This window comes from Bos javanicus, chromosome 27 (genome assembly GCF_032452875.1).
Source record: "Bos javanicus breed banteng chromosome 27, ARS-OSU_banteng_1.0, whole genome shotgun sequence".
Lineage (NCBI taxonomy): Eukaryota > Metazoa > Chordata > Mammalia > Artiodactyla > Bovidae > Bos > Bos javanicus.
The window spans coordinates 37,242,787-37,258,721 of record NC_083894.1 but is presented as its reverse complement, the minus strand read 5'-3'; the positions used below and the strand labels follow the sequence as shown (position 1 = coordinate 37,258,721).

Below are 15,935 nucleotides of genomic sequence, written 5' to 3'. Positions count from 1 at the left end.
TCTATGAACGTAAAACTGTTAGTTGCTCAATTGTGACCAACTCTTTGTGACCCCAGGTCTTACAGTGGGACTGTAGCCCGCCAGGCTCCTCTGTCCATGGATTCTCCAGGCAAGAATACTGGATCGGGTTGCCATTCCCTGCTACAGGGGATCTTCCCAACCCAAGGATCGAACATGGGTCTCCTGCACTGCAGGCAGATTCTTTACCATCTGAGCCACCTACCATTAATTAGATTAAGAAAAATGTTTATCATAAGTAAGCTTTATGTTTCCTTCAAATTCATTTTAAACTTTTTGTCTTGAAATGGTTACGGATTCACAGGAAGTTGTAAAAATACAGAGAGGTCCTGCGTATCCTTCACCCAGTTTCCCACAAAGGCAGCTAGTACAAGAGCAAAGACAGAAGTCAGACCTTGGTACAACCCGCAGCGCTGACTTGGATGTCTCCAGTTTTACAGGCATGCGTTTGCGTGTGTGTAGTTCTGTACCTGGTACAACCTACAGAGCTGACTCTGTTGTCTCCAGTTTTACACACATGCATTTGTGTGTGTAGGTAGTTCTGTGTAGTTCCATCACGTGTGAAACTGAAATTCGCTCAGTCATGTCCGACTCTTTGTAACCTCATGGACTATACAGTCCATGGACTTCTCCAGGCCAGAATACTGGAGTGGGTAGCCTTTCCTTTCTCCAGGAGATCTTCCCAACCCAGGGATCGAACTCAGGTCTCCCACATTGCGGGTGGATTCTTTACCAGCTGAGCCACCAGGGAAGCCCAAGAATACTGGAGTGGGTAGCCTGTCCCTTCTCCATCAGATCCATCACGTGTAGATTCGCATAACCCACCACCACAATCAGGACATAGAACTGACGCGTCAACCCAAGGCTTTCTGCTTGCTACTCCTTCATAACTCTCCCTCTGCCCACCAGCCCTGGGTAACCACGAATCTCTTGTCCGGCTTTATAATTCTATCATTTTGAGAATATTATATAAATGGAATTATGCAACGTGTGACCTTTTGAGATTAGCTTTTTAAAGTCCTCATAATGCCCCTGAGATGCCTTCTCGCAGTTTCTTCCGTTTTACTGCCTAGTACTGGTGCCTGGTATGGATGCACCACAGTCTAACCATTTGTCCTTTGGAAGCACATTCGGGTGGTTCGCTGTTCGGTGCTATTACAATAAAGCTGTCATGAGAAGCCATGTGCGGGTGTTTTGTGTGGACCTGACTTTTCATTTCACACATGCTTAGGAATACAGTTCCTTAATCAGAACTCTTTGGATGGGCTATTGAAAGCGTCTTTGAAAATACATGCTAATACCATCCCTGGATGGAATACTGGAGTGGGTTGCCATTTCCTTCTCCATGGGATCTTCCCGAGCCAGGGATTGAACCCGGGTCTCCCGCATTGCAGGCAGACACTTTAACCTCTGAGCCACCAGGGAAGCCCAATACCATCCACACATATATAAAGGCAATTAAAGTAATATATGTTGTCATTGTCCTTTGTTTTAAACTATCTGTATAAATTGTGGCATGCGTCCAAAGTATAGAATCCTGTCTTCTTTTTACTGTACTGTAATGTGTACTAAATAAATATTTCATTTGGCTAATGAATCCCCTTTCATATTTTATTTACATGTTTTCTCAGGTATATTATTGTTCTCAGATACTAAATTTGACTGGGAGAGATGTTTCATATAATGGTTTCTCTGGTTTTCAATTTTCTGTGATGTGGTAGAGATGAATTTTTAAAAACACCTCTAGATTAGCGCAAAAAATCAGCAAGTCCATCATCGATTAATGTCTGGCAACATTTCAGATAATCGGTAGGTCTGTGCTGATGGTTTTTGCTTTCCAACATCATGTTTGAGGTCCTAAGATGTTTCATAAAAGCATTGCCTCCAAGGTTTATAATAAATGATGAGTCATTATTCAGATGAAGCTACAAATACTCTTTCGATATGTGAAGGGCTTCTACTGATGATAGCCATGGATTTAAATAACTTTATTAACACATTTGGTATATTGTCACCCTGCTTATTTAACTTATGTGCAGAGTACATCATGAGAAACGCTGGGCTGGAAGAAGCACAAGCTGGAGTCAAGATTGCCGGGAGAAATATCAATAACCTCAGATATGCAGACGACACCACCCTTATGGCAGAAAGTGAAGAGGAACTAAAAAGCCTCTTGATGAAAGTGAAAGAGGAGAGTGAAAAAGTTGGCTTAAAGCTCAACATTCAGAAAACTAAGATCATGGCATCTGGTCCCATCACTTCATGGGAAATAGATGGGGAAACAGTGGAAAGTGTCAGACTTTATTTTGGGGGGCTCCAAAATCACTGCAGATGGTGATTGCAGCCATGAAATTAAAAGACGCTTACTCCTTGGAAGGAAAGTTATGACCAACCTAGATAGCATATTTAAAAGCAGAGACATTACTTTGCTAACAAAGGTCCGTCTAGTCAAGGCTATGGTTTTTCCAGTAATCATGTATGGATGTGAGAGTTTGACCCAGGAGATCAGTCCTTGGTGTTCATTGGAGGGACTGATGTTGAAGCTGAAACTCCAATACTTTGGCCACCTCACGCGAAGAGAAGTTGGTGATGGACAGGGTGGCCTGGTTGCTGCGATTCATGGGTCGCAAAGAGTTGGACACGACTGAGCGACTGAACTGAACTGAATAATTTGGGCATCAGAAGTCCACATAAGGATGATATGAATTATAGACATTGGACAGGGTCAACTGATTTGATCATTTTTGGCTTTTCCAAATACGACTATCTTCTAGCCTTAAAGTAACTAATAAAAAGTTCTTTGTAAAAAAAAGTGGAAGAAAGGAAAGAGAATGAAATGTAGAAAGCAGTGATTCTTAACTCTGTTCGAATTATCTCATTAGCTTTAAGAATGAAACAAGTACCTACAACCAGGCCAATTAAATTAGAATCATTGAATGTGCTGCCCAGGCACTGGTTTTTTTAAAAAACGCTTCCAGGTAATTCTGATGTTTAGCCAAGGTTGAGAACCCCTGAGCCAACAGACAACAGTGTCTCTGCTCTTGTGTCTTCGCTTTAGAAGGGGCTAGTGTTTGTGCTTCATGCATGCATCTCCCACATATTAGACTCGTGGATTCTGCATTCCTTTTATGTCTCTGCCAAGACGGATGTTTTCCTAAGGGTGAAAAAAATCACACCTGTGGACTGTGGACACATTTAATCTACACAACACAGCTTTCATAAGTATAACAGAAGAATGCCTGTGATGGTGAATCAAGTACCCAAAACAGTGAGAAACTCAGCATCACTGAAAAGTCAAAAGGAAGTTAGATTTGGTCCAAGGCATCCCGTGGGTGGAGACCTTTTGGGGACGTGAGAATAGGTTTAGAAAACCTGCCTGAAGTGTTGGGGTGAGAGAGCTGAGTCTGTTTATAGATCCTGTTGTCAACTTTATTCGTTTCTTTTCTTTTAGAAATGTATTGCTTTGCAGAATCAGTATTTGCTTGTAACAAGCGAAAGTATGCAGGGATGAACAACAACAAAATCCATTCCTCCCCACCATGTTCACAGATGCGAATTCTCTTACACCTTTTGCTATATTAAAAAAAAGTATGTTTAACGACATAAGATTTGTTAGGGTTTTTTTGTTTTTGTTTTTGTTTTTTTTTGCTTTTCAAATAGGATTATCAGTTCAGTTCAGTTGCTCAGTCGTGTCCGACTCTTTGCGACCCCATGAATCACAGCACGCCAGGCCTCCCTGTCCATCACCAACTCCCAGAGTTCACTCAAACTCATGTCCATCGAGTCAGTGATGCCATCCAGCCATCTCATCCTCTGTCATCCCCTTCTCCTCTTGCCCTCAATCCCTCCCAGCATCAAAGTCTTTTCCAATGAGTCAACTCTTCGCATGAGGTGGCCAAAGTATTGGAGTTTCAGCTTTAGCATCAGTCCTTCCAATGAACACCCAGGACTGATCTCCTTCAGAATGGACTGGTTGGATCTCCTTGCAGTCCAAGGGCCTCTCAAGAGTCTTCTCCAACACCACAGTTCAAAAGCATCCATTTATCGTCTCTCAGCTTTCTTCACAGTCCAACTCTCACATCCATACATGACCACTGGAAAAACCATAGCCTTGACTAAATGGACCTTTGTTTGCAAAGTAGTCTCTGCTTTTGAATATGCTATCTAGGTTGGTCATAACTTCCCTTCCAAGGAGTCAGTGTCTTTTAATTTCATGGCTGCAATCACCATCTGCAGTGATTTTGGAGCCCCCCAAAATAAAGTCTGACACTTTTCCACTGTTTCCCCATCGATTTCCCATGAAGTGATGGGACCAGATACCATGATCTTAGTTTTCTGAATGTTGAGCTTTAAGCCAACTTTTTCACTCTCCTCTTTCACTTTCATCAAGAGGCTTTTTAGTTCCTCTTCACTTTCTGCCATAAGGTGGTGTCATCTGCATATCTGAGGTTATTGATATTTCTCCCGGCAATATTGATTCCAGCTTGTGCTTCTTCCAGCCCAGTGTTTCTCGTGATGTACTCTGCACATAAGTTAAATAAGCAGGGTGACAATATACAGCCTTGACATACTCCTTTTCCTATTTGGAACCATACTCGATACATTATTCTAAAGCTTTCTTTCCCTCCATAATAGATTGTGGCTATTTCTCCAGATCAATAGATCTAACTCTTGTTTTCAAAAAATTAATGACATTTTAAACATATATAATTTATTCAGCCATTTCCCTGTGGATGGATATTCAAGATGGCCTCTCCTTTTTTCCACTATAAACAGTGTTGCAACACGTATCTTTGTATGTATAACTTTTGTGTCTAAAGTATTCTTATAACCTGTGGTTTGGTTTTCCTCAGACTTCTTAGTTTCTGTATATCTTCTCTGATAGAATTAGTGAATTAAGGTCAGTTGATTCAAAAGCAGAGACATTACTTTGCCAACAAAGGTCCGTCTAGTCAAGGCTATGGTTTTTCCTGTGGTCATGTATGGATGTGAGAGTTGGACTGTGAAGAAGGCTGAGCGCCCAAGAGTTGATGCTTTTGAACTGTGGTGTTGGAGAAGACTCTTGAGAGTCCCTTGGACTGCAAGGAGATCCAACCAGTCCATTCTGAAGGAGATCAGCCCTGGGATTTCTTTGGAAGGAATGATGCTAAAGCTGAAACTCCAGTACTTTGGCCACCTCATGGGAAGAGTTGACTCATTGGAAGACTCTGATGCTGGGAGGGATTGGGGGCAGGAGGAGAAGGGGATGACAGAGGATGAGATGGGTGGATGGCATCACTGACTCAGTGGACGTGAGTCTGAGTGAATTCCGGGAGTTGGTGATGGACAGGGAGGACTGGCGTGCTGCAATTCGTGGGGTCGCAGAGAGTCGGACACGACTGAGTGACTGAACTGAACTGAACTGAATTCCAATTAATTGGCTTCTTCAGGGCGTTGTTGGGCATTAGATAATCAGTTATTTTAGAAATGGCACTGAATGGATGCTAATGATCATAGGTATTTTTCATAGCTTCTAGAATTCCTAAGGTTTTACCTCAACAGGCCAATGGATGGGCTTCATGGAGGTCCTGGAACCATCTGATGTTGATTGCAAAACTGTGTACATGTGACATCACTTTGCCGACAGTGGTCTGTCTGGTCAAAGCTATGGCTTTTCCAGCAGTTGAGTACGGATGTGAGAGTTGGACCATAAAGAAGCTGAGCGCCAAAGAACTGCTGCTTTGAACTGTGGTGCTGGAGAAGACTCCTGAGAGTCCCTTGGACTGTAAGGACATCCAACCAGTCCGTTCTAAAGGTGATCAGTCCTGGGTGTCTTTGGAAGGACTGATGCTGAAGCTGAAACTCCAGTACTTTGGTCTCCTGATGCGAAGAGCCGACACACTGGGAAAGACCCTGATGCTGGGAAAGATTGAAGGCAGGAGAAGGGGACAACAGAGGACAAGATGGTTGAGTGGCATCACCTACTAGATGGACATGAGTTTGAGCAAGCTCCAGGAGATAGGAAAGGACAGGGAAGCCTGGCGTGCTGCAGTCCATGGGGTTGCAAAGAGTCTGACCCAACTGAGTGGCTGAACAACAAATCCTTGTGATGGCTTTCATCAGATTTTCAGCAAAGCTGTTCCCTCAAGAAAGGCTGAAAACGGATAAAATCAGATGGTAGTTCTGAGCCTCAAGATTCTATAAAGGGATCTTTGGGACCACAGGGAACTTTTGAGTTTCCATTGATAGCAGATTTAAATCACAGTGTCCTCTTTCTGTAAAGACTGGATTGAGAGAAGTTTATCTAACTTTCCAGATGACATCAACCTAGGAGAGATGACTAATGCCGTACAGAGCAGACTCGATTCAGAGTCATCTGGATAGCTTGTGGCAGCGTTCTAAATAAAATCAGCAAGAGGAAGCATCTGCAGGAGTCGAGCATTGGCTCACACGCACCTGAGATCAGCTAGATTTATCTGACCACAGGCTTCTGCAAGCCTCTCTGTCATGCAGCTGCTAAAAACAGATCCTAGACCACACCTGGTGGTTGTGTTGACGCCTGTGACCCACGCTTCGGTGAGACACTAGCAGAGCGGGGAGACAGTGATGGGCTGAGAAGTGGAGTCATTGAGGATCCCCCCGTGGTCGGGGGGGAGTTTATTATTGGAGCAGAGGGAGAGGATGTGAGAGAGCAGCACGGATCAAGGACTGCCAGGACCAGAAGGTGGTTTGCAGAGCTTGTGCTGTGGATCTCAGGTGCTCGGTAAATATTTGATGAATGGACATTACAAGGCAAAGGATTTTGACTCGATCTGAGCTCTAGTGAGGGCTTCCCTGGTGGCTCAACTGGTTAAGAATCCACCTGGAATGCGGGAGACTTGGGTTCAATGCCTAGGTTGGGAAGATTCCCCTGGAGGAGGGCATGGCAACCCACTCCAGTATTCTTGCCTGGAGAATCCCAGTGGACAGAGGAGCCTGGTGGGCTACAGCCCATGGGGTTTCAAAGAGTCGGACATGACTGAGCGACTAAGCACAGCACGAAGCACAAGCACCTAGTGAGAGGCCTCCAGGGATGGGGTGGAGCCCTGGAAAGTCACGACTTCAAGCCTAGTGATGGGCGACCAGGACCGGAGCTTTGGAAGGAATCTTGCTGTGAGTGAGAGGTTGTGCTGTAGGACTTCAGTACTCTTCATTGGATCATCGTATTTCTTCTCTCGGGTACCTGAACAGGAGAAAATCCTAGGATAATGTTGCAGGCTCTTGTAAAGTACTTTTTTGATGCTTTTAACTCAAAGGCTATGTGACTGCCAGTACAGGTATTTTTAAAGGTGCCGAAATGTTGAACTGTAACAGGTTTTTATCTGAAACGTGCAGTGCATAAATTATTCCACTGTTAAACCTGAAGTAACTAGTCTAGACTTGTAGTGTATGGTTTAAGAGTTTATTTTTGTTTCTTTAGAGAGGAGAAAAGCCACATTCTTTTCATGCTACAAAAAGAGTGAAAAAGGAAATTTCACCACTTCCTGGCTTCGTCGTGGCCTCCGGGAACACAGGACACTTATCTGCATTGGGCTAATTGTTCTGAATCCTGACTCGGATGATAATCGCTCTGTGCGGAATTTGTGTCATGCTTGTTGTCTACACAGGCCTGCATCTGAGTCTGCACGCCGCCCTGCGGAAGTGTAGCTCTGATACTTCACCTGGCTGAGACGCAGATATCTCTTATGGTCGCTCAAACAATTGAAACAGTGTCAGAATCCTTTAGCTGGTGGAAATAGATATTGTCAAGTTTTTTTATATAAAGTTATGAAAGAAAAAAAAAAAACCCTGTATCTCACACTAGTGGTTTTAGAGCAGAGTGGGAGCTGCTGCCACTTAGGACCATGGTTTCCACTCCTTTTTCCGGTGCCAGAGATGTTAGGTTAGGGGGTGGGCTGTGCCACCTGCTGGCTTGGCAATCCTGCTCTCCCAAGTCTTGTTTGCTCTCTTGCAGAGACAGGTAAGGATAGCACTTACACCTGCAGAGCGGAGCACGTGCTGGGGCCTAGCACGTGTTTAGGGAGCTCCCTATTCTATGGCTGTGTCTTCCACCATACCCGCCTTGAGCTCCTTTCTTTCTGTTTTTTCCTGATTCAGCAGATAATGTCATTGATACATCTTGTACCATCTTGAACGTAGCATATCTAAAGGTAGTGTGTATATTCCATCCCCTGCCCCTTCCTCCTCTTCTGCTGAACCTACTTCTGCTCTGTCCTCCTGTCTCCTCTATTTTAATGAATGAGGCCCACTCACCAGGCATGCTGGGGGCTCTGGAGGCTTACTCTCTGGGATTGAATTCCCACTCCACCACTTCACACTGCCTGACCTTGGACAGGCTCCTTAATATCTCTCAGTCTCAGCCTCTTCAGTGATGAATAAGATGGCAATTCATCTTCTAGAACTGGGAAGACTCACTGAGATGAATACACGTTACCGCTTAGTGTCGTTCCTGACATTTAAGTAAGTTGATCACTTACAACTCTCAAGCTGGAAGTGGGGGCGTCAGCCTGAATCCCTCTTCCTTCCCTTCACCTGGGAGTCATCAGTGCTGTTGATTCTACCTCAAGTCTCTCTCCTCTTGCTGCTGCTGCTGCTCAGTCGCTTCAGTCGTGTCCGACTGTGTGACCCCATAGACGGCAGCCCACCAGGCTCCGCCATCCCTGGGATTCTCCAGGCAAGAACAGTGGAGTGGGTTGCCATTGCCTTCTCCAATGCATGAAAGTGAAAAGTGAAAGCGAAGTCTCAGTCGTGTCCAACTCCTAGCAACCCCATGGACTGCAGCCCACCAGGCTTCTCCATCCATGGGATTTTCCAGGCAAGAGTACTGGAGTGGGGTGCCATTGCCTTCTCCGCTTCCCTTTCTAGTCACCTTGTTTAGGGTCAGGATTTCTTCACTTGAATCCACTACTCAAAAGAGGTTCATAACCCCTCGAAATTATTTGTACATTTTTTGACATGTGTGCATTTTTCCTTAGGAAAAGGCTTTTAGCTTTTCTTTTTTTAAGGCTTTTAACTTTTACCACTCACTTTCACACAGGTTGGTGACCCAGAAAAGGTTAATACTAACTACTGGCGTAGACTCCTCTTTGTCTATATTCGGGAACCTGTAAATGGACATTCCTCCCCTGGTCTCTGTGCCTCTGATCTACTCTTTTATTTTTTAATTTTAGAATATTATTTACTTATTTATTTTTTCATTTTTATTTGTTGGACTCACCCCATGGCATGTGGGATCTAGTTTCCTGACCAGGAATTGAACCCATGCCCTCTGTGTTAGAAGTGTGGCGTCTTAACCAGTGGACCACCAGGGAAGTCCCTCTGGTCTGCTCTGCACTCTACTGCTCAGTTAGCTTTTTCTCTTTTTTCCTTGTTCTTGCATCCTCATCCTGCTTGTTTGGTTGTGTTGACTCCCTGTTGCCTGTAGTTCTCACCCCGACCATATGCTAGAATAACGTGAGAAGACTTTTAAAAACACCAGTGCCCAGTCCCCATCTTGACCAATTAATTGATACTAGCAAATACCAGACATCAATTCTGTCTTAAAGTTTCCCCGGAGATTTTGACGTGTAGCGGGAGTTGAGAGCCTCAGGGCGGCAGGACGGTGCGCTGATGAGAGTTCTCGTGGCCCGCAGGGACCTCAGCCATTGCTTTTTCCAGCCTAATCTTCTGCCTCTTCCCCCGTTCACATCCTGTCACTTACACTCCGGGCACATAGTTCTTTTTTTTTTCCTTCATATTTAGTTTAATATAGAGAATTAATCAAACTATGAAATAAAGAACAGTTTCAGAGAGAATTTAGAAGCCATAGTTCTTGCTGTTCTCAGAACAGACTCTGAGCTTTTGCCTGTCCTGATCGCTCTGCCTCAAATGCCTTCTGCTTTTTCTCTGCCTGGTCCTTTACCCTCCCCTCAATGCCAGAGACAGTCGCAAGCCTTCTTGTGCAAATTCCTGTTACATAGGCCTTACGCTATGTTAGTTATTTCTGTGTCTGTCTGCCATACCGCACTGAACTCCTAGAAGGTAAGATCCTTATTTATTTCATCTCTGTTGGGCTTGGCACCAGCTTAAGAAGCTCCCTGAGAGTCTGACAAGTAAGTAAATGAAAGAGGAAAACAGCAGCCCACTCCGGGGATCAGGAAATTTATGGGGTTGGGGAGTGTAGTAAATATAGTCTAGCAGATGGGGTGAGGAAGGCTTAGCAGACGTTTTATCCTCTAATATTGCTTTGAATTTGCTACAACACTGCCTCTGTTTTATGGTTTCGGGTTTGTTTTTTTTTTTTTGGCTGGGAAGCACGTGGCATCCCAGTCCCCAGACCAGGGATCGAACCCGCATCATGCTCGTGGAAGGTGAAGTCTCAGTCACTGGAAGGCCAGGGAAATCCCCTCTACTGTTGCGTTTTCATACTTTTGTCAAAAGGAAAGATGCATGTATATGTGTTTCTCATGTGGGACTGGGAAAGTCGAGACCAGCTTTGAGAATAGCCCCAAACACCGTTGAGCATAAAGTCATGTCATATTTGTCTTCTGAGATGGTCTAGAGATTTCTGAATGAGAGATGGAGTCAGCCACTTCGATGATGGCAGCTGTTTATTTTGCCCAGTGGATGGTCCCAACTTATTACTGATTTAAAGATACCCTTATATGGACAGCCCTCCAGACATTGTACGTTTCTAATTTTGATCTCACCTCTGGCCTTTGTGTTTTAGCTGCTGCCTTCTCTTGGCTATTTTTAATACTTTTTTCTCAGTGTGTCTCAGAATTGTCCAACACATTCTAAAGAATCATAATTTAAATTTGACTGATTCGTCCTTTTCTTCAGTGGCCAGGATTAGTTAAATTTTGAAAGAGATTACTTTTCGTAAATAATCTGAGAGACTCTTTTGGATATTGTGCAGGGGGATGTTTGAGGTTTTATCCTAATTATTTTACTCAACACTGGCCCACCACTCCACGCTTAGGAGAAGAGACGGCTTGTTTAACACTTACACAAAGAACAGTAAGTAGTCTGATGTCATGATTTGCATGTATTTCTGGTATGCTGTGTATGAACAACTAGCATACTCTTTGTCTAACTTGCTGTTGATTATCCTGTAATCCTGTATCATATTTTAGAGTTTAATAATGAGAACAAAAATTTTCTTATTCAAAATCAAAGTATTGGTTGGAATTTATTAATATGCTGCTCTTTCATGTGTCCATCATCTTATTTAAAAAGAGGGTTTATTTTTTACTTTTTAATGTTAAAGTATAGTTGTACAATGTTTTATAAGTAACAGGTCTACAGTATAGCAATTCACAACTTTTAAAGGCTTTGTTCCCTTTATACTTATTATAAAATATTGGCTGTGTTCCCCATGTTAAGCCTTAAAGAATCTGGGTTTATCAAGAATTCTTCCTTTCAGTGTAGTTTACATGAAAAGATCTTAAGTAGTGAAACTGAAAAGATTAACTTTTAGTTATTTTTTTAGGAGCCTTTTTAAAAAAACAGATCTGACTCAAAGAATTGGGTGATGTTCCCTCTCCTGGCAATTGGAGAGACAGGAATAGAATGTCAAGAAAAAGAACAGACCAAGTCTTACAATGTGAGCATTAAGGTCTAAAATGGGTAATTGTCTCCTGTTTCACAGTCTGCAATAACCACAGATACCCCAGTACTGCTTGTCCACCCTTCCTTGTGTGAACCAGGATCTCTGTAAAGAAGCTGGTCTCTGTGTTTCAGAGAACAGCCTCTTGGATTATTATAATTACTGGGCTGTTACAGTTCTGGGAGCTGAGTTGTTAGTCCTTCTTTGCTTATCGCTGATATTTTGAAAAATGAGCCTTCATGGGAGCGTTTGTTAAAATGAAATATACGGAGGTTGAGACAAAATCACGTACATCTATCTCAAGACATAGCCTCCGCTCCCCCTAGAGAAACCAACTACCTCCTGGATTCTTGTAGCCAAGTGAAGTTAGAATCTCTTACAGATATTTCAGCTCCTGTAATTTGCGGTTGATTTTGAACCAGTTATTGCCAAAGTGACCACTTCTCAGTGTGTCTGGTTGGGAATGGACTGTGTCCATTTACAACAAAAATATTAAAAATCAGAAAGTAAATTCTTGATTTCCCAGCTCTCTTGGTAAACTGGTACCAAGTGTTGTGTTTCCCCACACACGGGCATTTTAGGAGGGCTGGGCGGCTTGAGAATAGAATATAGGAGCCCTGAGCACTTACTCGAAATTACTGTTTGTAAAACATTGTGGCTGTGGGCTGCTGTTGATGAGGGTCCTTTCAGCTTTACCCTGCAAATTTCCTCTAAAACTTAAAATTTGAGTCCCAAAGTAGGATAGATTCTCTACTATGTACAGGTGGTTCAAACACAATTTCCCCTTCCTTATTATTTTAGGTAGGTAAAATATGTATTTTTACAAATCTGTGCCAAGTACCGTTCTGAGTGTTATATGTGCATTAACTCATTTTTACAACAGTCTGTTAACTTGCCTGTGGTGGCTCAGTTAGCAGGTAGTGAAGTTGGGATTCAAATGAACCCAGAAGGGTAACTCTTATTAAAGAACTTGCCTACAACCTACAGTCCTCAGATAGTCTTGAATTTCAAGTTAGAAAGTAGGGTAAAAAAAACTCTAAAAAAAGTTGTAGATGCTTCTGAAACAAATTTAATTGCTTGTGGATTGAAAGAACAGAAATAAATATTAACTGATCACTTACCAAAAGATTTTGGAAGTTAATAGCTTGTTGCCCAATTCTTAACAATTTTCCTATAATTGGATAGAATAAACTGAGAAGGGGGCATTTATTATTAGTGGTTCAGCATAACTTGTTAATTCAAAGTCTCTTCACCAGGGCAGTTTGATTTGTGGTAGGTGAAGTTTTTGCCTATACATTATCTGTGAAAAAGAGGTCTCTAAAGCAAATAGTGTAAGATTGCAGGAAATGTTTACTTATTTCAATGTAGCAGAATATTTTCAAGTACTTTTAGTATAATCTGTCAACTGTCTTTAGTATTTTCATCTTAAAAACGGGAAATTCAGCTTCATATTTACTAGATTCATGTAATAAAACTTTAGTTAAAAAATTTTCAGTTTGGATATATAACTACTTGAAGCCAAATTAGACTGGAATTAGGATTTTGTTAACCCACCTTTTGAGTCACGTGGCTTAAAATCTTGTTTTTCAGGGCTTTTGTTTCCCCCCTGAAATCTTAGATTGCAGTATATTTAAGGTTTCTTGTTTTGCATTAGCTTGAATGCTAATAAGTTATAGAGGTCAGACGGTCCTTAATAAGCCTATGCTTGTTTTTCCATTGAAAGTGTTTTTATTACATGAGACATTAGTGCAGCTTTGTTTGAATCTGACAGCCATGCTATGTCTATCTAGCAGTTTAGTAAGCCTGGCGTCTCCCAGGCAGAACTGTTGCCTCAAGAGAAAGAGGGAAGGACAGTCTCTAATCTTTTAACTGAGTGGACGCTAATATTGGGGCATATATGACCCTGTGCTCTAGTACAGTGTGAACTTCAAAGGGAAAATTATATACATATGAGTCTAGCATCTAGTACCAGAGAAGGCAATGGCACCCCACTCCAGTGCTCTTGCCTGGAAAATCCCATGGATGGAGGAGCCTGGTGGGCTGCAGTCCATGGGGTCGCTGGAGTTGGACATGACTGAGCGACTTCACTTTCACTTTTCACTTTCATGCTTTGGAGAAGGCAATGGCAACCCACTCCAGTGTTCTTGCCTGGAGAATCCCAGGGACAGGGGAGCCTGGTGGGCTGCCATCTATGGGGTCACACAGAGTCGGACACGACTGGGGCGACTTAGCAGCAGCAGCAGCATCTAGTACATACCAGGTTCTGTCCTTGATAATACAGCTATGTCTGTATTTCTATATTCATGCACATCTGTCTACCTATCTTGCTATGTATGCATAAACATGTGAGTTTGTTTATTTAACAGAATGTTTGGAGAAGGAAATGGCACCCCACTCCAGTACCCTTGCCTGGAAAATCCCATGGACGGAGCAGCCTGGTAGGCTACAGTCCACGGGGTCACAAAGAGTCGGACACAACTGAGTGACTTCTCTTACATATTACACAACAGGCACTGTTCTGCATTCTTTACAAATATAAACCCATCTAATCTTCATAGTCTCCCTGTGGAGTTTGTATATTGTTATACCCACTTTAAAGATGATGAAACTGAGGCACAGAGAGAGAATTAATTGCCCAGAGTCAACAACTAGAAACTAGAAGTGATGAAACTAGAAGAAGCCTGGGCAGTCTTGCTCTGGACTCCATACTCTCATTGGACACTTTTCAGCATTGATTTGGAGAAAGAAAGCAACTTTATCAGTGGTCTAAACAGCTGTTAATTGACAGAGCTTAAACCTGTTTCCCAGACATATATGGTACAGACATCCATCACAGCATTCCTTTTCTTCCGACTTTGCACATGTTGTTGGTTCTGTATAATGTTCTTTCCACTTCTTTCGATGTTGAAAGCTTAGATCAGTCGTTCAGTCGTGTCCGACTCTTTGCGACTCCATGAATCGCAGCACGCCAGGCCTCCCTGTCCATCACCAACTCCCGGAGTTCACTGAGACTCACGTCCATCGAGTCAATGATGCCATCCATCCATCTCATCCTGTGTCGTCCCCTTCTCCTGCCCCCAATCCCTCCCAGCATCAGAGTCTTTTCCAATGAGTCAACTCTTCCCATGAGGTGGCCAAAGTACTGGAGTTTCAGCTTTAGCATCATTCCTTCCAAAGAAATCCCAGGGCTGATCTCCTTCAGAATGGACTGGTTGGATCTCCTTGCAGACCAAGGGACTCTCAAGAGTCTTCTCCAACACCACAGTTCAAAAGCATCAACTCTTGGGCGCTCAGCCTTCTTCACAGTCCAACTCTCACATCCATACATGACCACAGGAAAAACCATAGTCTTGACTAGACGGACCTTTGTTGGCAAAGTAATGTCTTTACTTTTGAATATGCTGTCTAGGTTGGTCATAACTTTCCTTCCAAAGAGTAAGCGTCTTTTAATTTCATGGCTGCAGTCATCATCTGCAGTGATTTTGGAGCCCAGAAAAATAAAGTCTGACACTGTTTCCACCGTTTCCCCATCTATTTCCCATGAAATGATGGGACCAGATGCCATGATCTTAGTTTTCTGAATGTTGAGCTTTAAGCCAACTTTTTCACTCTCCTTTTTCACTTTCATCAAGAGGCTTTTTAGTTCCTCTTCACTTTCTGCCATAAGGGTAGTGTCATCTTCATATCTGAGGTTATTGAGATTTCTCCTGGCCGTCTTGATTCCAGCTTGTGTTTCTTCCAGTCCAGCGTTTCTCATGATGTACTCTGCATATAAGTTAAATAAACAGGGTGACAATATACAGCCTTGATGAACTCCTTTTCCTATTTGGAACCAGTCTGTTGTTCCATGTCCAGTTCTAACTGTTGCTTCCTGACCTGCATACAGATTTCTCAAGAGGCAGGTCAGGTGGTCTGGTATTCCCATCTCTTTCAGAATTTTCCACAGTTTATTGTGATCCACACAGCCAAAGGCTTTGGCATAGTCAATAAAGCAGAAATAGAGGTTTTTCTGGAATTCTCTTGCTTTTTCCATGATCCAGCGGATGTTGGTAATTTGATTTCTGGTTCCTCTGCCTTTTCTAAAACCAGCTTGAACATCAGGGAGTTACGGTTCACATATTGCTGAAGCCTGGCTTGGAGAATTTTGAGCATTACTTTACTAGCGTGTGAGATGAGTGCAATTGTGCGGTAGTTTGAGCATTCTTTGGCATTGCCTTTCTTTGGGATTGGAATGAAAACTGACCTTTTCCAGTCCTGTGGCCACTGCTGAGTTTTCCAAATTTGCTGGCATATTGAGTGCAGCACTTTCACG

General features: G+C 42.9%; 1 protein-coding gene across 5 annotated transcripts in view; it reads left to right on the top strand.

Moving 5' to 3' along the window:
* Positions 1 to 15,935, top strand: part of SLC20A2 (solute carrier family 20 member 2) — a 115,587-nt gene that overhangs the window by 14,214 nt on the left and 85,438 nt on the right. The gene's annotated exons all lie outside the window — the stretch shown is intronic.